The sequence below is a fragment of the Moschus berezovskii genome, chromosome 18 (assembly GCF_049115385.1).
Source record: "Moschus berezovskii isolate FMDL1 chromosome 18, NW_MosBer_1.0, whole genome shotgun sequence".
Taxonomy (NCBI): Eukaryota; Metazoa; Chordata; class Mammalia; order Artiodactyla; family Moschidae; genus Moschus; species Moschus berezovskii.
Window position 1 is genome coordinate 54,715,493 of NC_142477.1, and position 18,367 is coordinate 54,733,859.

The following is an 18,367-nucleotide window of genomic DNA, read 5'->3' on the forward strand; positions in this document are numbered from 1 at the left end:
ACAGCAGTTCCAACGGGTCAAGGCTCAGATGTTCACAGCAAGACCAGGAGGATTCTTTAATACAATTTCCTATCCTGTGTCCCTTCTCTTTGGGAAGTCCCCATTGCTGCTGTTGGGATTTGAAGAGATGTTGGGAAAACACACACTCATCCTTTAAGAGTCAACTTAAACACTATCTCTTCTGTAAAGGACAGACTGTGTTTCTGTTAACATGGATCACACTGAAATATAAAGAGGTGATCATGGGTAAGAATAAATAATCTAGACTTAGGAGGTAATAGGCTAATTTCAGTGTACGTTGTTCTTGCTTTTGGAGTGGGGAAGATAGCACACACCAGTGATGGAAAAGTTCGGTCACTCTGAAGGGAGTTCATGCTTCCATGTCATTCATCAGGGAGTAAGCAACTCCTGGGGTAAGAAGCAGCAAACCCAAGGGGAAAGGGATTTCTTAGGGACTGAGGAACTGGGCTAGACTCTCAAGCACAGAGGGGGTCTAACCTGGTTCCATTAGATAGGACCAAGCTGACACCAGCCACTGAGGTTAGTCAGGGAGTTGATACTGGAAGATGTACACCTGGGTTTGTGTACCAGTTCTGTCCCTGTTGAGAGTGAAATTAGTGGACGGAATAAAGTTTCTGCTCTTGAGAAGTGAGAACTGCAGGGAGGGTTGCTCTATCAATGAGCAAGGCACAGAGAAAACAAAAGTGAAGTGAAGTCGCTCAGTCGTGTCTGACTCTTTGTGACCCCATGGACTGTAGCCTACCAGGATCCTCCATCCACGGGATTTTCCAGGCAAGAATACTGGAGTGGGTCACCATTTCCTTGTCCAGGAGATCTTCCCCACCCAGAGATTGAACCTGGGTCTCCCGCATTGTCAGTCAGTTCAGTTCAGTCGCTCAGTCGTGTCCGACTCTCCGCGACCCCATGAATCACAGCACGCCAGGCCTCCCTGTCCATCACCAACTCCCGGAGTACACTCAAACTCATGTCCACAGAGTCGGTGACGCCATCCAGCCATCTCATTCTCCGTCGTCCCCTTCTCCTCCCGCCCCCAACCTTTCCCAGCATTAGAGTCTTTTCCAGTGAGTCAACTCGTCGCATGAGGTGGCCAAAGTATTGCAGTTTCAGCTTTAGCATCAGTCCCTCCAATGAACATCCAGGATTGATCTCCTTTAGAATGGACTGGTTGGATCTCCTTGCAGTATAAGGGACTCTCAAGAGTCTTCTCCAACACCACAGTTCAAAAGCATCGATTCTTCGGCGATCAGCCTTCTTCACAGTCCAACTCTCACATCCGTCTGAGCCACCAGGGAAACTGGCTATTTTGTGTCCCTAGTGGCTCAAGTGAATGGCTACTTGTTTCAGGCTTGGCTGTTTGGCAACAGCAACAACAGAGCACAGAATGTGGCCCATTTCTTGGATACATAGCTCCAATCCAACATCCACAAATGTCTTCTATGTATCAAAACTAAGTTCTAGATTTATTAGAAAGACATGAGAGCATTCCATACGATGTAACCCTTCTGAAACAAAAAATACTCTGGAGATACTTGGGGCATTTTAGGGGAAAGAAAATGCTGGGGAAGGCTGGACTTCCCACTTTGGTGGACAAATAGAAGTTTAGGGTTGTTCAATATTAGGCCACTGATGTAATATTAGCAGCATCAACACCAGCAAGGCTGATCTCATACATTATTTAAGTTTTGGCTGCTTTGCCTCATTCCTCGAGAACAGAGAAGCCACGTTATCCACCTTTTTTCTCCTGCAATAAACAAGGTGACTGGCGGGTAGGAGATGTTCAGCAGATGTACAATGAACAAATAGGTGAATGATGAAGGGGAATTGAGATGGCAGGCACTGGTGCGGAGGGGTGGAGAAGGAGAAAGCCAGGCAGAATTCACCATATGGGAAGGCATGTGTTTAGACCAAATAGTTGTGTGCTTTCCAATACTTTCAACTCTATAAAGGCAGATGTTTCACATGTAATATCATATGCCAACCTTGATCTTCCAAGATAGGTCTTTCTACATTATCAATAAAGGAAGTGCTTGCCAACCTGTTCTACCATTATAGAAACACAATGGACAGTCACGCACCAAAGAATGGAGGGTTTCATTAAATAAGTATGTTAAATAAAGGAGCTACCTGCATTATAGATGGTCTTCACTCAGGAAGAGGATAGCAATCATAGCCTAACATATGTGATCCGCTGCAATGTCCAAATTGAGGTTAAAACCTAAGAAGCTGCTTGTGTAAGATCAAAGTTAAAATTCCAGAAAAGCAACTAAATTCTGAACTTGCCATTGACTCCATCCAGCAGCTAAAAAGATCATAATTACTATTTTGATAACTGGTGGGAGCACTGAATTTTTATTTAAGAGACATGAGTTTGATTCCTGACTGCCATCATTTGATTGTATGAAACGGGCCAAGTCATTTACCACTCAGAAATTCAGTATCCTCATCTGTAAAAGGGAGATAATAATAGTCAGATTACAGTGTTACTATAAACATTAAATAAGTTATGTATGTGAAATAACCTTGTGATGTACTGAACATAACATGAAAATAAGTCATTTTGCAATATATTTTTGTTAGTCCATTCTAAAGGAGATCAATCCTGGGTGTTCTATGGAAGGACTGATGCTAAAGCTGAAACTCCAAGACTTTGGCCACCTCATGCGACGAGTTGACTCCCTGGAAAAGACTCTGATGCTGGGAAAGGTTGGGGGCGGGAGGAGAAGGGGACGACAGAGAATGAGATGGCTGGATGGCATCACCGACTCGATGGACATGAGTCTGAGTGAACTCCGGGAGTTGGTGATGGACAGGGAGGCCTGGCGTGCTATGATTCATGGGGTCACAAAGAGTTGGACACGACTGAGCGACTGAAATGAACTGAACTGAAACCATTATGCTTACGTACAACTTATTTACTTAATTTTTGTTACTGAAGAATATAGCCAAGGAGAAACATTGAACTTTACACAGGTATGTGTATTCTAGTCAACATATTATACATGACAGTTCTTAAGGTGTTTTGTTTAAATGTCACTAATTGAAGTTATGGCAAATGAAGAGGTCCCTGGGGGAAACATGAAACCTACAAGAGTGAAGAGTAGTTTCATAATTTATTATCTTCCACATTTTGTTTTCCAAATCCACCTCAAAATGTTTGCTCCTTATGGTCATTCAGACTTTGTAAAATATGTCCAGAAGGAAAGACCCTTCCAGGCATGACAAGGTCAGAAACTATAAATATAAAGATGGATAGCGTTGATGACATAAAAATTCTAAATATTAACAGAGCAAGAAACCAAGCAACAATATTAAAACAGTTGAAAGATTAAATACTGGGGTAAAACACAGCATGAGGAAAAGAGAAAGTAGTAAATTCCTGCATTTATAAAAATTTTTAATTAAAGTATTTTAACAATACGATAGAGAAAATGGTCAAATAGCATAGAAAGATAATTCATAAGGGAAGAAACATAAATGACCAATAAGAAAGGACGCCTAATTTGCCTAGTAATTAAAGGAGTGCAAACTAAAACAAGATGGTATTTTTCACTTATCAGATGGGCTAAGGTTTAAAAGAATGCTAATGCTCATTGCTGGTTAGGGTGTAGGAAGTGGGCACACTCATTAACTGTTGGTGGGAATTAATTTTGGTACAACCTTTCTGGAAGGCAATTTGGCAAGGCCTATAAAAATCTAAAATATGCAAACTCTTTGACCCAACTCTTTCACATCAAGAAATCATGAGACAAACACAAAGGATGTCTGTACAAAGTTATCACTCATGGAGTTATTACAGAAAATTGGAAGCAACTTAAATATCCAGGGGATTATTTTAATAAATAATGGAACATATGTACAGCAGAATATAAAAAACAGTGATGTTGACCCAGTCATTGACATGAAAAGATATCCATAATTAATAGATGAAACATATTACAAAACAGTAAAAACTATCAATCAGGTTATTGCCAATGGGTGGGATTATGGGTGATTTTATTTTCTATACTTTTCTCAATTGCTCTATTCATGCTTTTATATATCAAGCATGTAATAACTACTTTTTCATTAAAAGAGATAAAGTCTACTTCCGAAATTTTTTTTTTTAAGTAATATAGCTATTCTCACAATACTTGTTTTGGGGCTTCCCTCGTAGTTCAGCTGGTAAAGAATCCACCTGCAATTCAGGAGATCTATTCTCACAATACTCATTTTACATCACAATATTTTAAGTATAACTTTCTTTTTCTTAGTAGGTTTCAAATGAGATATATTTGAGACAATACAATATGCTCGCAGTGAAGTGAAGTGAAAGCCGCTTGGTCGTGTCCGACTCTTTGCGACCCCATGGACTATACAGTTCATGGAACTCTCCAGGCCAGAATACTGGAGTCAGTTGCCATGCCCTCCTCCAAGGAATCTTCCCAATCCTGGAACTGAACCCAGGTCTCCTGCACTGCAGATGGATTCTTTACCATCTGAGCCACCAGGGAAGCCCAAGAATACTGGAGTGGGCAGCCTATCCCTTCTCCAGCAGATCTTCCAACCCAGGAATCAAACCGGGGTCTCCTGCATTGCAGTCAGATTCTTTACCAGCTGAGCCACAAGGGAAGCCCAAGAATACTGGAGTGGGTAGCCTATCCCTTCTCCAACGGATCTTCCAACCCAGGAATCAACCCGGGGTCTCCTGCATTGCAGGCAGATTCTTTACCAACTGAACTATCAGGGAAGCCCAATATGCTATCAGATAGAACTTAATTTGTTTTCATCCTCACAATCTAATATGCTGAAATAAAAGCTAAAGTAACGAATCATCCTCCTTCCACAACCCTTTTCTAGGAATTTTTGCTCATTTTCCTACTTTTCTACTTCTAAGACAAATCACAGCTCCAAATCAAAGAACCCAACTATATGGAATATGCTTTTCACACAAGGCTGTTGGTTCCTTCTCTGCCTTCTGCCTGCCTATCTCCAAGCTGACCACAGGCTCAGGTTTGGAGTTACTCAAAAACAGCAGTATAGTTCCACTTGAAAAAGCAGTCAGGTCAGTGGAAAATGTACTTAGGATGAAAGAGATTAGCTCATATAGCAAACAGAGCATATCATTTAAGCATTCAGGTTCTAGAATAAGACTGCACAGATTTAAATTCTGACTTTCTAGCTTTGTAACTTTGGCAAATTACTCTAAGCCTCTGTTTCCCCAACTATAAAAAGAGCACATGAATCTCTTCTTCATTGGATTATTACGAAACTAAAAAGAGAAATCACAACCAAAATACTTGGTGCTGACATGTAGTTAACACTCAGGAATGCTAGTCATTAAAATTATCATTTGTCTTAAATATCTGTTGTTGTGCAATTCTTCTAGTTTCTGTAGGCCAGGAATATGTGGGAGGCTTAGCTGAGGCTTCTGGCTCTGGGTCTCTCACAAGACTGCTGTCAAGGTGTCAGCCGGAACTACAGTCATCTCACAGGCAAATGGGAGAAGGATCCACTTTTACTGAATTGGCAGGATTCAGTTCCTCATGGGCTACTGGGCTTAAGGCTTTAGTTTCTTGGTGAGGTGGGTCTTCAGTTGTCAGAATACGGCAGCTTACTTCATCAGAACGAGCAGGTCAGAGAAGATGGAGTGACAGCATGAGGGGCTGTCACAGTTTTTGATTACTCAATCTTGGATGTGCCTGCCTTTCCCTTTTGCCACATTTAGTCCCCTAGAAATAAGTCACTGGGTTCAGCCTGCACACAGGGGAAGTGATTGTACAGGGGAGTAAATAACAAGGAGACAGAGATCAGTTTCAGAAAATGCCTACCACATCATTGTACAAGCTTTTCCAAGAAAATACTAACTTCTGAGATCTATATTGTATGACTTCTGTAAACTTCTGTAAACCCAGAAAATTGCTAAGTGTCCAACCTGAGTAAATGGATCAAACATAGAACTACTATCTATGTTTATATGATGTTGTGGTAGTTCAAAGAGAGTGCCCACCATGAAGGAAACGTGGGTGCAATAGAGGTCCTCTTTGGTGTTTTTGTTACAAAAACACTGGGAATTTTGTTTGTTTGTTTTCCAAACATAACTCAACTCTCCACCCTCTAAGATACTCTATAAACCAATTTTTTAAAATATTAGACACTACCTCAGCAATTGGGATCATTTTCTTCTTAGTGCAAAAAATGGTGGCCCCACATTCAGGATCCACTTAAATCACAGTCTGCCTCTTTCTGTCTTCTGGTTCCTAATGGTTCTGGGGCTTTTTTTGTCTTCATAATATGCCCCAGGTTAGGTGGACTCCCATTTCCTTCAGTCCTCAAAGCACCAGAATGATTTTCTGTTATTTGATTCAAAGAGCAATTTAGTTCTCTTTGAGTCTTTTGATTCTCTTTCCAGATTATGTTTGGGAAAGATTATATTTGATTCTCTTTCCAGAAAAAAATCCACAACATTTTTTTAAAAAAGCAATTCTCTCCCTAAAAAGAATTCCATCTTCTGAATAAAGCAGCCAGTTTTTTTAAATGTGTAATGTTCTTTCTCACTACACAAATTATATTTCATTATTAAATTAATATTCAAAGTTTATAAACTGACTTTACCACAGAAATTCTGAAGGCCAGAAGGGAGTGTCATGATACCTTTAAAGTGATTTTTTTAAAAAAAGGTAAAAAAACTTCAAACAAAAATACTCTACCTGATATGGCTTTCATTCATGTTAGATAGATCAAAAGTTTTAAAAAATGAGCAAAAGCTAAGAAAGTTCAGCACCACCAAACCAGCTTTACAGGAAATGTTAAAGGAATTTCTCTATATGAAAAAGAAAAAGCCACAATTAGAATCATGAAAGTTACAGAAAGAAGCAGCTCATTGGTAAAGGCAAAGATACATAAAAGGTAATAAAATCAACCATACACAAAGTTAGTAGGAAGATTAAAGACAAAAGTAGTTAAAATCACCGATATCTTCAATAAGCAGTTAAGGGATACACAAAACAAAGATGTAAAATATGATATAAAGACTAGTAATCTTGGGCAGAGAGGAGTAAAAATGCAGCATTGTTAAAATGTGTTGAAAATTTAAAAATCAGCAACTTAAAATAGTCTCTCTCACTCTCTTTCTTCTCTTTAAATAGGGATTTTAAAAAATCCCTATTTAAAATAGGGATTACTATTTTAAAATTGTCATAGTAACCAAAAGCCAAAAATCTTTAAGAGATACACCAAAAAAAGAGAAAGAAATTCAAGCATAACACTAAAGACAGCTATTAAATCACAATGGAAGAGAACAAAGGAGGAAGAAACAAAAAAGAATTATAAATAAACCTAAAAACAACTTACAAAATGTCAGTAAGTTTATACCTATTAATAATTTCTTAAATAAACTAAATTCTCCAATCAAAAGAAACATAATGGAAATAAAAATAAGACCCATATCCGTTCAGTTCAGTTCAGTCACTCGTTCGTGTCCGACTCTTTGTGACCCCATGGACTGCAGCACGCCAGGCCTCCTGGTCCATCGCCAGCTCCCAGAGTTTACTCAAACTCATGTCCATGGAGTTGGTGATGCCATCCAACCATCTCATCCTCTGTCATCCTCTTCTCCTCAATCTTTCCTAGCATCAGGGTCTTTTCAAATGAGTCAGTTCTTCGCTTGAAGTGGTCAAAGTATTGGAGTTTCAGCTTCAGCATCAGTCCTTCCAATGACTATTCAGGACTGATCTCCTTTAGGACCCATATAGTGTTGTCTATAAAAGACTCACTTCAGATATAAAGACTAACATGCAGACTAAAAGTGAAGGGATAGAAAAAGTTATTCCATGTGAATGGAATTCAAAAAATATACAAGCAGCTCCTGCAGCTCAATTCCAGAAAAATAAACGACCCAATCAAAAAATGGGCCAAAGAACTAAACAGACATTTCGCCAAAGAAGACATAAAGATGGCTAACAAACACATGAAAAAATGCTCAACATCCCTCATAATCAGAGAAATGCAAATCAAAACCACAATGAGATACCATTTCACACCAGTCAGAATGGCTGCTATCCAAAAGTCTACATGCAATAAATGCTGGAGAGGGTGTGGAGGGAAGGGAACCCTCTTACACTGTTGGTGGGAATGCAAACTAGTACAGCCACTATGGAGAACAGTGTGGAGATTCCTCAAAAAACTGGAAATAGAACCGCCATATGACCCAGCAATCGCACTCCTGGGCATACACACCGAGGAAACCAGAACTGAAAGAAACACGTGTACTCCAATGTTCATTGCAGCACTGTTTATAATAGCCAGGACATGGAAGCAACCTAGATGTCCATCTGCAGACGAATGGATAAGAAAGCTTTGGTACATATACACAATGGAGTATTTTTCAGCCATCAAAAAGAATGCATTTGAACCAGTTCTAATGAGGTGGATGAAATTGGAGCCTATTATACAGAGTGAAGTAAGCCAGAAAGAAAAACATCAATACAGGATACTAACGCATATATGTGGAATTTAGAAAGATGGTAACCTTAACCCTGTATACGAGACAGCAAAAGAGACATAGGTGTATAGAACAGTCTTTGGGACTCTATGGGAGAGGGCGAGGGTGGGATGATTTGGGAGAATGGCATTGAAACATGTATATTATCATATGTGAAATGAATCACCAGTCCAGGTTCGACGCATGATACAGGATGCTCGGGGCTGGTGCACGGGGATGACCTGGAGGGAGGATATGGGGAGGAGGGAGGTGGGGGGGAGGGGGTTCAAGAAGGGGAACACATGTACACCCGGGGTGGATTCACGTCAATGTATGGCAAAACCAACCAATGTATTATTGTAATTAGCCTCCAATAAAAAATTAAAAAAAAAAAGAAAGGTAGGGTAGCAATAATTGGAGCAGACAAAACAGACTTTAAGATAAAGGCTATAACAACAGTAAAAGAACAGTACATGCCAATAAAGGGATCAATTCAAGAAGAAGATGTAGCACTTGTGTGTGTGTTTATATACACATGCACACCAAACATAGGAACACAAATACATAAAGCAAATATTAACAGACATAAAGGGAGAAATTAACACAGTAATAGTAGGGGACATCAACACCTCACTTACATCAATAGACAGACCATCCAGACAGAAAATAAATTAGGAAACCCTGGTCTTAAATGACACATTAGACCAAATATACTTAATATGTATGTATAGCACATTACATCCAAAAGCAGCAGAATACACATTCTTTTGAAGTGTACATGGAATATTCTCCAGGATAGATCATATTTCAAGCTTTTTTTTTCTTGCCACAATTCTATGAAGATAGAAATCAAAAGGGAAAAAAGTGCAAAAACACATGGAGGTTAAACAATTTTCTATTAAAATCCAATGGATCACTGAAGAATTTTTGTTTTAATCTGGTGACATGAAAATGAAAACACAACTCAAAATCTACAGGACAAAGTAAAAGCAGTTCTAAGAGGAAAGTTCATAACAATATAAGCCTACTTCAGGAAATAAGGAAAATCTCAAACAAATAACTTAAATTTATACCTAAAGAAAAAAAGAGAAGAAAGAATGAAGAAATACCAAAGTTAATAGAAGAAAAGAAACCATAAAGATTAAAGCATAAATAAATTAAATAGAGACTTAAAAATTATTGAAAGGATCAATGAAACTAAAAGCTGGTTCTGTAAAAAGATTTTAGAAAACACGGATAAACTTTTAGCCAGTCTCATCAAGAAAAAGAGAAGGCCCAAATCAATAAATTCAGAAATAAAAAGGGGAAGTTACAACTAACACCACAGAAATACAAAGGATCATACGAGATTATTATGAATAACATATCCCAATAAAATGGGCAACCTAGAAGAAGTGGACATATTCTTAGAAACGTACCATCTCCAAGACTGAACCAGAAAGAAACAGAAAATATGAACAGAGCAATTACCAGTAAAGAAGCTGAATCAGTAATTAAAAAACCCTCAACAAATAAAAATCCAGGGCCAGTTGGTTTCACAAGTGAATTCTATCAAACATTTAGAAAAGATTAACACCTATCCTTCTCAAACTATTTCCAAAAGTCACAGAGGTAAGAATGCTTCCAAACTCTTTCTGTAAGACCAGCAGCACCCTGACATAAAAACCAAAGATATTAGGAAAAATAAAATTACAGACCAATGATACAACTGATGAACGAAGATATAAAAATTCTCAACAAAGTATTAGCAAACCAAATTCAACAATACGTGTTTAATGTATCTCATATACCATAATCAAGTGGGATTTATTCCATTGATGCAAGGATGGTTAAATATTCACAAATCAATCAATGTCATACATCACATTAACAAACTGAGGAATAAAAATCTTACGATCATCCCAATAGAATCAGAAAAACTTTTGACAAAATTCGACATCCATTGATGATAAAAAAAACTCTCCAGAAAGTGGGTATAGAGGGAACATATCTCAACATAATAAAAGCCATATATGATAAGCCTACAGCTTATCATAATACAGATCAATAACATCACCCTCAATGGTGAAAAGCTGAAAGCATTTTCTCTAACATCAGGAATGACACAAAGATACCCACTCTCCCCACTTTTATTCAGCACAGTATTGGAAATTCCAGTTGTAACAGTTACACAAGGAAAAGAAACAAAAGGAATCCAAATTTGAAAGGAAAAGCTAAAACTGTCAGTGTCTGCATGTGAATGATACTGTATATAATATTCTCAAGACATCACCAGAAAACTGCTAGAGTTCATCAATGAATTAGGTAAAGTCACAGAATACAAAATGAATATACAGAAATATGGTGGCATTTCTATACACTAATGACGAGCTATCAGAAAGAGAAGTTAAGAAAGTAATCCCATTTACCATGGCATGAAAAAGAATTTGGCCACCTCATGCGAAGAGTTGACTCACTGGAAAAGACGCTGATGCTGGGAGGGATTGGGGGCAGGAGGAGAAGGGGACGACAGAGAATGAGACGGCTGGATGGCATCACAGACTCGATGGACATGAGTTTGAGTGAACTCTGGGAGTTGGTGATGGACAGGGAGGCCTGGCGTGCTGTGATTCATGGGGTCGCAAAGAGTTGGACACGACTGAGTGACTGAACTGAACTGAACTGAAAAAGAATAAAATATCTAGGAATAAATCTAAGGACGTAATTTAAAAAGCTGTACCCAGAAAAAAATAAGACACTGAAGGAAGAAACTGAAGATGACACAGACACTTGGGAAATTTTACCATGTTCATGGATTCGAAGAATTAATATTGTTTAAATGACCATACTGAAGAAGGCAATGACAACCCACTCCAGTACTCTTGCCTGGAAAATCCAATGAATGGAGGAGCCTGGTGGGCTGCAGTCCATGGGGTCTCAAAGAGTTGGACACGACTGAGCTACTTCACTTTCACTTTTCACTTTCATGCATTGGAGAAGAAAATGGCAACCCACTCCAGTGTTCTTGCCTGGAGAATCCCAGGGCCAGAGGAACTTGATGGGCTGCCGTCTATGAGGTCGCACAGAGTCTGCCAAGACTGAAGCGACTTAGCAGCAGCAGCAGACCAACTACCCAACGAAATCTACAGATTCAGTGCAATCCTATCAAAGTAAAATTGACATTTTTCACAGTACAAGAACAAAGAATTCTTTTAAAATTTGTATGGAAAAATTAAAGATCCTGAAAAGTCAAATTAATTTTGAGAAAAAAGAACAGAACTGGAGGGATCATGCTCCGTGTTTCAGACTGTACTACTAAGCTACAGTAACCAAAATAGGCATGGTTACTGGCACAAAACAGACATACAGATCAATGAGATGAACAGAAAGCCCAGAAAAAACCCCATGCACTTATGGTCAATTAATTTATGCCAAAGGAGGCAAGAGTATATAATGGGGAAAAGACAGTCTCTTCAGTAAGCGGTGCTAGAAAAACTAGACAGCTACATATAATAGAATAAAATTAGAACATTTTCTAACACCATATAAAAAATAAATTCAAAATAAAGACTGAAGTGTCATATCTGACTGTTTGCAACCCCATGGACTATAGCCCACCAGGCTCTTGAAACCATAAAACTCTTAGAGGAAAACACAGGCAGAATACTTGACATATATTGCAATAATATTTTTTGAATTTCTCTCCTAAAGCAAAGGAAACAAAAGCAAAAATAAACAAATGGGATCTAATCAAATTTAAGAGTTTTGCACAGCAAAAGAAACCATTGACAAAACAGAAAGACATCCTGTTGAATTGGAGAAACTATTTGCAAATGATATGACTGATAAAGGGTTAATGTCCAAAATATATTAACAGCTTATACAATTGGATATAAAAAATTTTTTTAATGGGCAGAAGATCAGGCACATGAAAAGAAGATTCATGTTGTTGAGCATCAGAGAAATACAAATCAGTACAACAATGAGATATCACCTCACATCTGTCAGAATGACCATCATAAAAATGATCACAAATAATAAATATTAATGAGAACGTAGAGACTGAGAATGTGCAGAAAAGGGAACCCTTATACACTGTTGATGGGAATGTAAATTGGTACAGTATAAAAAACAGTATGCAGGTTTCTCAAAAAAACTAAAAATAGAACTACCATATGATCCAGCAATTCCACTCAAATATGGGTATATATTTGAAGAAAACAAAAACACTAATTTGAAAAGATATATGCACCCCAGTGTTCAAAGCAGTATTATTTACAATAGCCAAGATACTGAATCAACCTAAAAGCCCATCAACAGGTGAGTAGATAAAAAAGAGGTGATATATATGTGTGTGTGTGTTAAGTAAATAAGTATTAGTTGCTCAGTTATGTCCGACTTTTTGTGATCCCATGGACTGTAGCCCTCCAGGCTCCTCTGCCCATGGAATTCTCCAGGCAAGAATACTGGAGTGGGTAACAGTTCCTTCTCCAGGCGATCTTCCCAACCCAGGGATCAAACCCGGGTCTCCTGCATTGCAGGTAGATTCTTCACCGTGTGAGCCAACAAGGAATGTATATATATTAATATACATATACAAACACACACACACTTAATGGCATGCTATTGGCCATAAAACAGAATGAAATTTTACTATTTTCTACAACATAAGTGGGCCTGGAGGGTACTATGCTTAGTGAAATAAGTCAGACAGAGAAGGACAAATACAGTATGTTATCACTTATATGCAGAATCTATAAATAAAACAAATTAATATAATAAAATAGAAACAGGCTCACCGATGTAGAGGAATGCTGCTGCTGCTGCTGCTAAGTCGCTCAGTTGTGTCCGACTCTGTGCGACCCCATAGATGGCAGCCCACCAGGCTCCCCCATTCCTGGGATTCTCCAGGCAAGAGTACTGGAGTGGGTTGCCATTTCCTTCTCCTAAGTTGTAGAGAACTGCTCCTGCTGCTGCTGCTAAGTCACTTCAGTCGTGTCCGACTCTGTGTGACCCCATAGATGGCAGCCTACCAGGCTCCCCCGTCCCTGGGATTCTCCAGGCAAGAACACTGGAGTGGGTTGCCATTTCCTTCTCCAGTGTGTGAAAGTGAAAAGTAAAAGTGAAGTCGCTCAGTCATGTCTGACTCGTAGCGACCCCATGGACTGCAGCCTACCAGGCTCCTCCGTCCATGGGATTTTCTAGGCAAGAGTACTGGAGTGGTTAGTGGTTATCAAATGCAGAGAGGGAAGGAAAGAGAGGCAAATCAGGGGTAGATACAAATTACTACTACTATTACAAATTAATAGATACAAACTACTCTGTATAAAATAAATGAGCTACAAAGAAGGATATACTTTACTGTGCAGGCAATAGAATCAATATTTTAGAATCAGTACAACTTTAGAATTCTATGGCTTTCAAGAATATGCAAAACAAACCCATGGAGATGAAAATAAGAATGAATGTTACCATAGGCTGGGGGGGTAGGATAGGAACTTTCTGGGGTGCTAAAAATGTTTTATATCTTAATCCAGTGATGGCCGGGCTTCCCTTGTAGCTCAGTTGGTAAAGAATCTGCCTGCAGTTCAGGAGACCCAGGTTCGATTCCTGGGTCGAGAAGATCCCCTGGAGAAGGAAATGGCAACCCACTCCAGTATTCTTGCCTGGAGAATCCCATGGACAGAGGAGCCTAGCAGGCTACAGCCCATGGGGTCACAAGAGTCGGACACAACATAGTGACTAAACCACCACCACCACCACCAGTGATGGCCACATGGGTATAAAGGTATGTAAGAAGTCTTTGAGATGTACATTGTAAGAGCCTGCCGTTTATAATATAGAAATTATATCTCAGTTCAGTTCAGTCGCTCAGTCGTGTCCGACTCTCCGCGACCCCATGAATCACAGCACGCCAGGCCTCCCTGTCCATCACCAACTCCCGGAGTTCACTCAAACTCATGTCCACAGAGTCGGTGATGCCATCCAGCCATCTCATCCTCGGTCGTCCCCTTCTCCTCCCGCCCCCAACCTTTCCCAGCATCAGAGTCTTTTCCAGTGAGTCAACTCGTCGCATGAGGTGGCCAAAGTATTGCAGTTTCAGCTTCAGCATCAGTCCCTCCAATGAACACCCAGGATCGATCTCCCTTAGAATGGACTGGTTGGATCTCCTTGCGGTACAAGGGACTCTCAAGAGTCTTCTCCAACACCACAGTTCAAAGGCATCAATTCTTCGGTGATCAGCTTTCTTCACAGTCCAACTCTCACACCCATATGGGCTGAAAATTAAAAAAATGCTGAAAATGTTTTTCAAATTTGAAAATAATTTTTCTAGTTAGAATTTCCCACTCTGCTTCCATGGTAGCGGTTTAGTTGCTAAGTCATATCTGACTCTTTGAGACCCCATAGACTGTAGCCCACCAGGCTCCTCTGTTCATGGGATTTCCCAGGCAAGAATATGGAGTGGGTTGCCATTTCCTTCTCCAAGGAATCTTCCTGAACCAGGGATCGAAACTAGATTTCTTACATTGCAGGTGGTCTCCTGCATTTTAGGTGGATTCCTTACCAATTGAGCCACCAAGGAGGCCCTACTTTCATAGAACCCTCCAAAAAGCTTCAACATTCTACCATGTCCTGTTTAGATAAGTATATCCTCTGACCTATCCCTCAAAACTCACTTATTCATCTGTTATGTGTGGAGCGTTCACTATATCCTCCAAAGAGCAGAATTGTATTTGTGGAGCCACAGATGGGAAAACAACCAGTTTATCCCTAGAGTGCACCCGCCCCATGACAGACTAGTGGCCTGGGCTTCTGAGTGAAACTCAGAAGGAGGGTCAGCTCTCAGTCATATACACAGAGTCTGGTGAACTGGAAATTCAGGGGAAGGCGTCTCACCTACAGCCAGGTGAGTGAGTGTGGAGATGGAGCACCTAGCCCCCATTTAATCTCCTGTCCTTTTTGTAATGAGCCTGTCTGACAGAAGATGTGGTGGAGCACTGGAAGAGAGGGGTTCATGCTGACAAAAGAAAGGTTGCCAAACCACCTTCAAAGGCATTGAGACAATTCAGCAGGAATCATTTCTTCCCTTCAGAGTACAAAAGAACTGATGGCATCCAGGGTGGTTGTCTAGTTGAGGTTGGGGTCAGAGCCAGTGTTGTAGATACGGGGAGGAAGGTTAGAATGACAGGTTTTCTAAGCACATGGGAACATGGGGTGGGCAGGGGGCTTGGTAAGTTCCCAGAGTCCGCGCCAGCTGAGGGTTTCTGGTACCATTGTCTTCAAGGAAATTCTAAATACCTTCCGGATTTCCTGTTCTATGAAATAGAATTAGATCCATGCTTTGTTGCCAAAGGCACAATCAGCCTGTCATTGGTGTACACCAAGGACTGAACATACAATATCCAAAGGAGCCAACAACCAAGTTTCTTTCTTCAGGAATTTTAGGCTTCAATGCAGAGAAACAGTGTTATGTATAAAAGTTGGGTGAATCCCACTGTATTGTTCCTTCTTTCTTGTTTCATTATCTTCAGCTTCTAAAGATGATGATATCTTCTCTCTTTTTTTTTTTTTTTTAGATATTTGAAATACAACTTTATTCTGATTCTAAACGAAAAGGAATGGGAATGACAGTAACAAACAAGATTCCACCTCTCATATTGTCATGTGACTATAGCAGTCTTATATTTGAAACTCAAGGAGGAAACAACTGCGTTCCAAAACACCTAAATATGCAGGTCCAAAAAATGAAGGTATTTTTTTTTAAACTGCTACATTCACTCCAAAGCCCATCCATCTCCTTCAGCATCCAAAGATTAAGCACATGTTCTGCTTAGCTATATAATAAAGTGGCAAACACGCTGCACCACTGACATCACAGGACAGTTGCCTATAAAACTAGACTTCTGACGCTGGGCCCCAGCTTCACTTTCTCACAGGTCATCATCTTCATCCGGGAGAGCAGTTGTCTGAGCAACCTCTAAATCGTGCTGGTACTGTGCTGCCAAGGCTGGGGCCATGACCACCTCTGGCGGGGCAAGAGCAGGCATGGCGACAAACTCCAAGTTAGCGTCTCCAATCAGTTTTCTAGCAAGCCAGAGGAAGGGCTTTCCAAAGTTGTAGTTACTTTTGAAAGAAATGTCATAGTACTGAAGATTCTTCTTTTGGTGGAAGACAATTGACTTTGCCTTAACCTTTCTGTCCTTAATATCCACTTTGTTGCCACACAACACAATTGGGATGTTCTCACACACTCATACCAGATCTCTATGCCAGTTAGGCACATTCTTGTAAGTAACTCTTGATGTTACGTCAAACATTATAATGGCACACTGAGCTTGTATATAATAACCATCTCTCAGTCCACCAAATTTCTCCTGACCAGCTGTATCCCATACATTGAACTTAATAGGTCCTCTGTTGGTATGGAACACAAGAGGATGGACCTCAACACCCAAGGTAGCTACATACTTCTTCTCAAATTCACCAGTCAGATGACGCTTCACGAACGTAGTTTTTCCAGTACCACCATCACCAACCAAAACAAGTTTGAACTGAACTTGGGGTTCTCCTTGGGCAGCCATCGTGATGTTACTTCCAGAAGCGTCTCCGCGCCTGTCTGACTGAGGGCTGGAAAGATGGCGGAAGCGCAATTCAAATTTCCGGAGACGCAGCCGACGCCGGCGCGCGCCCGATGATATCTTCTCTTACCTCAAACATTTATAACCTTTCACCAAGAAATACCAAACTTTAAAAATATGTATTTTGGTCATTTTTACAACTATATAATTTTTCTATTTAAGACTTTTAGGAAAACACACACACACATTTCCATAAGCTTATAGTTCAGTTCAAACCCTTAAAAGAATGTATGCAGAATAACCTAGAGTTTGTTAAAAAGAGAGAAATTATATTAAATACATATCAATTTTAAATAACATTAATCCCTTTAAAATAGTAACTAGGAAGGCACTTATTCCAACAAAAACTCCTCCTTGAAAGTATCTCTAGAACTACTTGATCAGTGGCCTGTAACACAGTGCTAGATAAAATTAGATTCGTTATTTTATAATTACAACTTTCTTCAGTTAAGAAAGATGTTGGCCCAACATACAATCAAAACCAAAACCACCCTTAAAAAGAATGATTAAAAAAATACCTGCAATTCAAAAGTGTAATTTTTTTTTTAGAGTGTGGTAAGCAATGGTGGCATTATGGGAATATGTGACAAGCCTCCCATGCAATGCTTTAATGGAGACAAGAGTCATTTTTTTTATAATAAGAGTTTTTTGTGAAATATCTTTTTAAAAGAGAGGGAATTCCATGGTGGTCTAGGGTTCAATCTCTGGTCAGGGAACTAAGATCCCAGAAGCTGTGCTGTGCAGCCAAAAAAAAAGAAAAAGAAACAGAAACCCACATAATTTTCAATCTCATTATAATGTCATCACAATTCTTTCAGTTGAGTATACTCACACATTTGTACTATATATCATCATTTTTTGAATGTCCTTTTTATTTTTTAAAAGATAATTTGTAGATTTTTCCTATTAATAAATTAACATAAATTAATTGAAGAGATCAGAAAACTCAGACAAGTATAAAGAAGAAAGTATAACCACTTACGGTCCCACCAATAAGATTAATTATTTTAAAACAAGCTTTATATATTACCTTAAAAAGGTTAGAATGAAGTTGAGATGGCCCCAATGGTTGAGAAATAACATTCAGGAAAATTTGTATTTATCTTGTAGAAACAGAATACTGGGAGAGAAAATCAAGTTACAGCATTTTGTCTGCAAGTCAGATCTCAAGTTACCAATGTCAGACATATAAGTGCCTTTGGCATTAAGAATTCTTAGCATATCATCTGAGAAGTAGTGCCTTTGCTAGCTGAGAAAAGTCATGTCTCAC

The 18,367-nt window shown here is 39.4% G+C and overlaps 1 pseudogene; it reads right to left on the bottom strand.

The window, feature by feature from the left end:
* Nucleotides 1-16,010: 16,010 nt before the first annotated feature.
* Nucleotides 16,011-17,142, bottom strand: LOC129553045 (GTP-binding nuclear protein Ran-like; annotated as a pseudogene).
* Between the last annotated feature and the right edge of the window lie 1,225 nt (nt 17,143-18,367).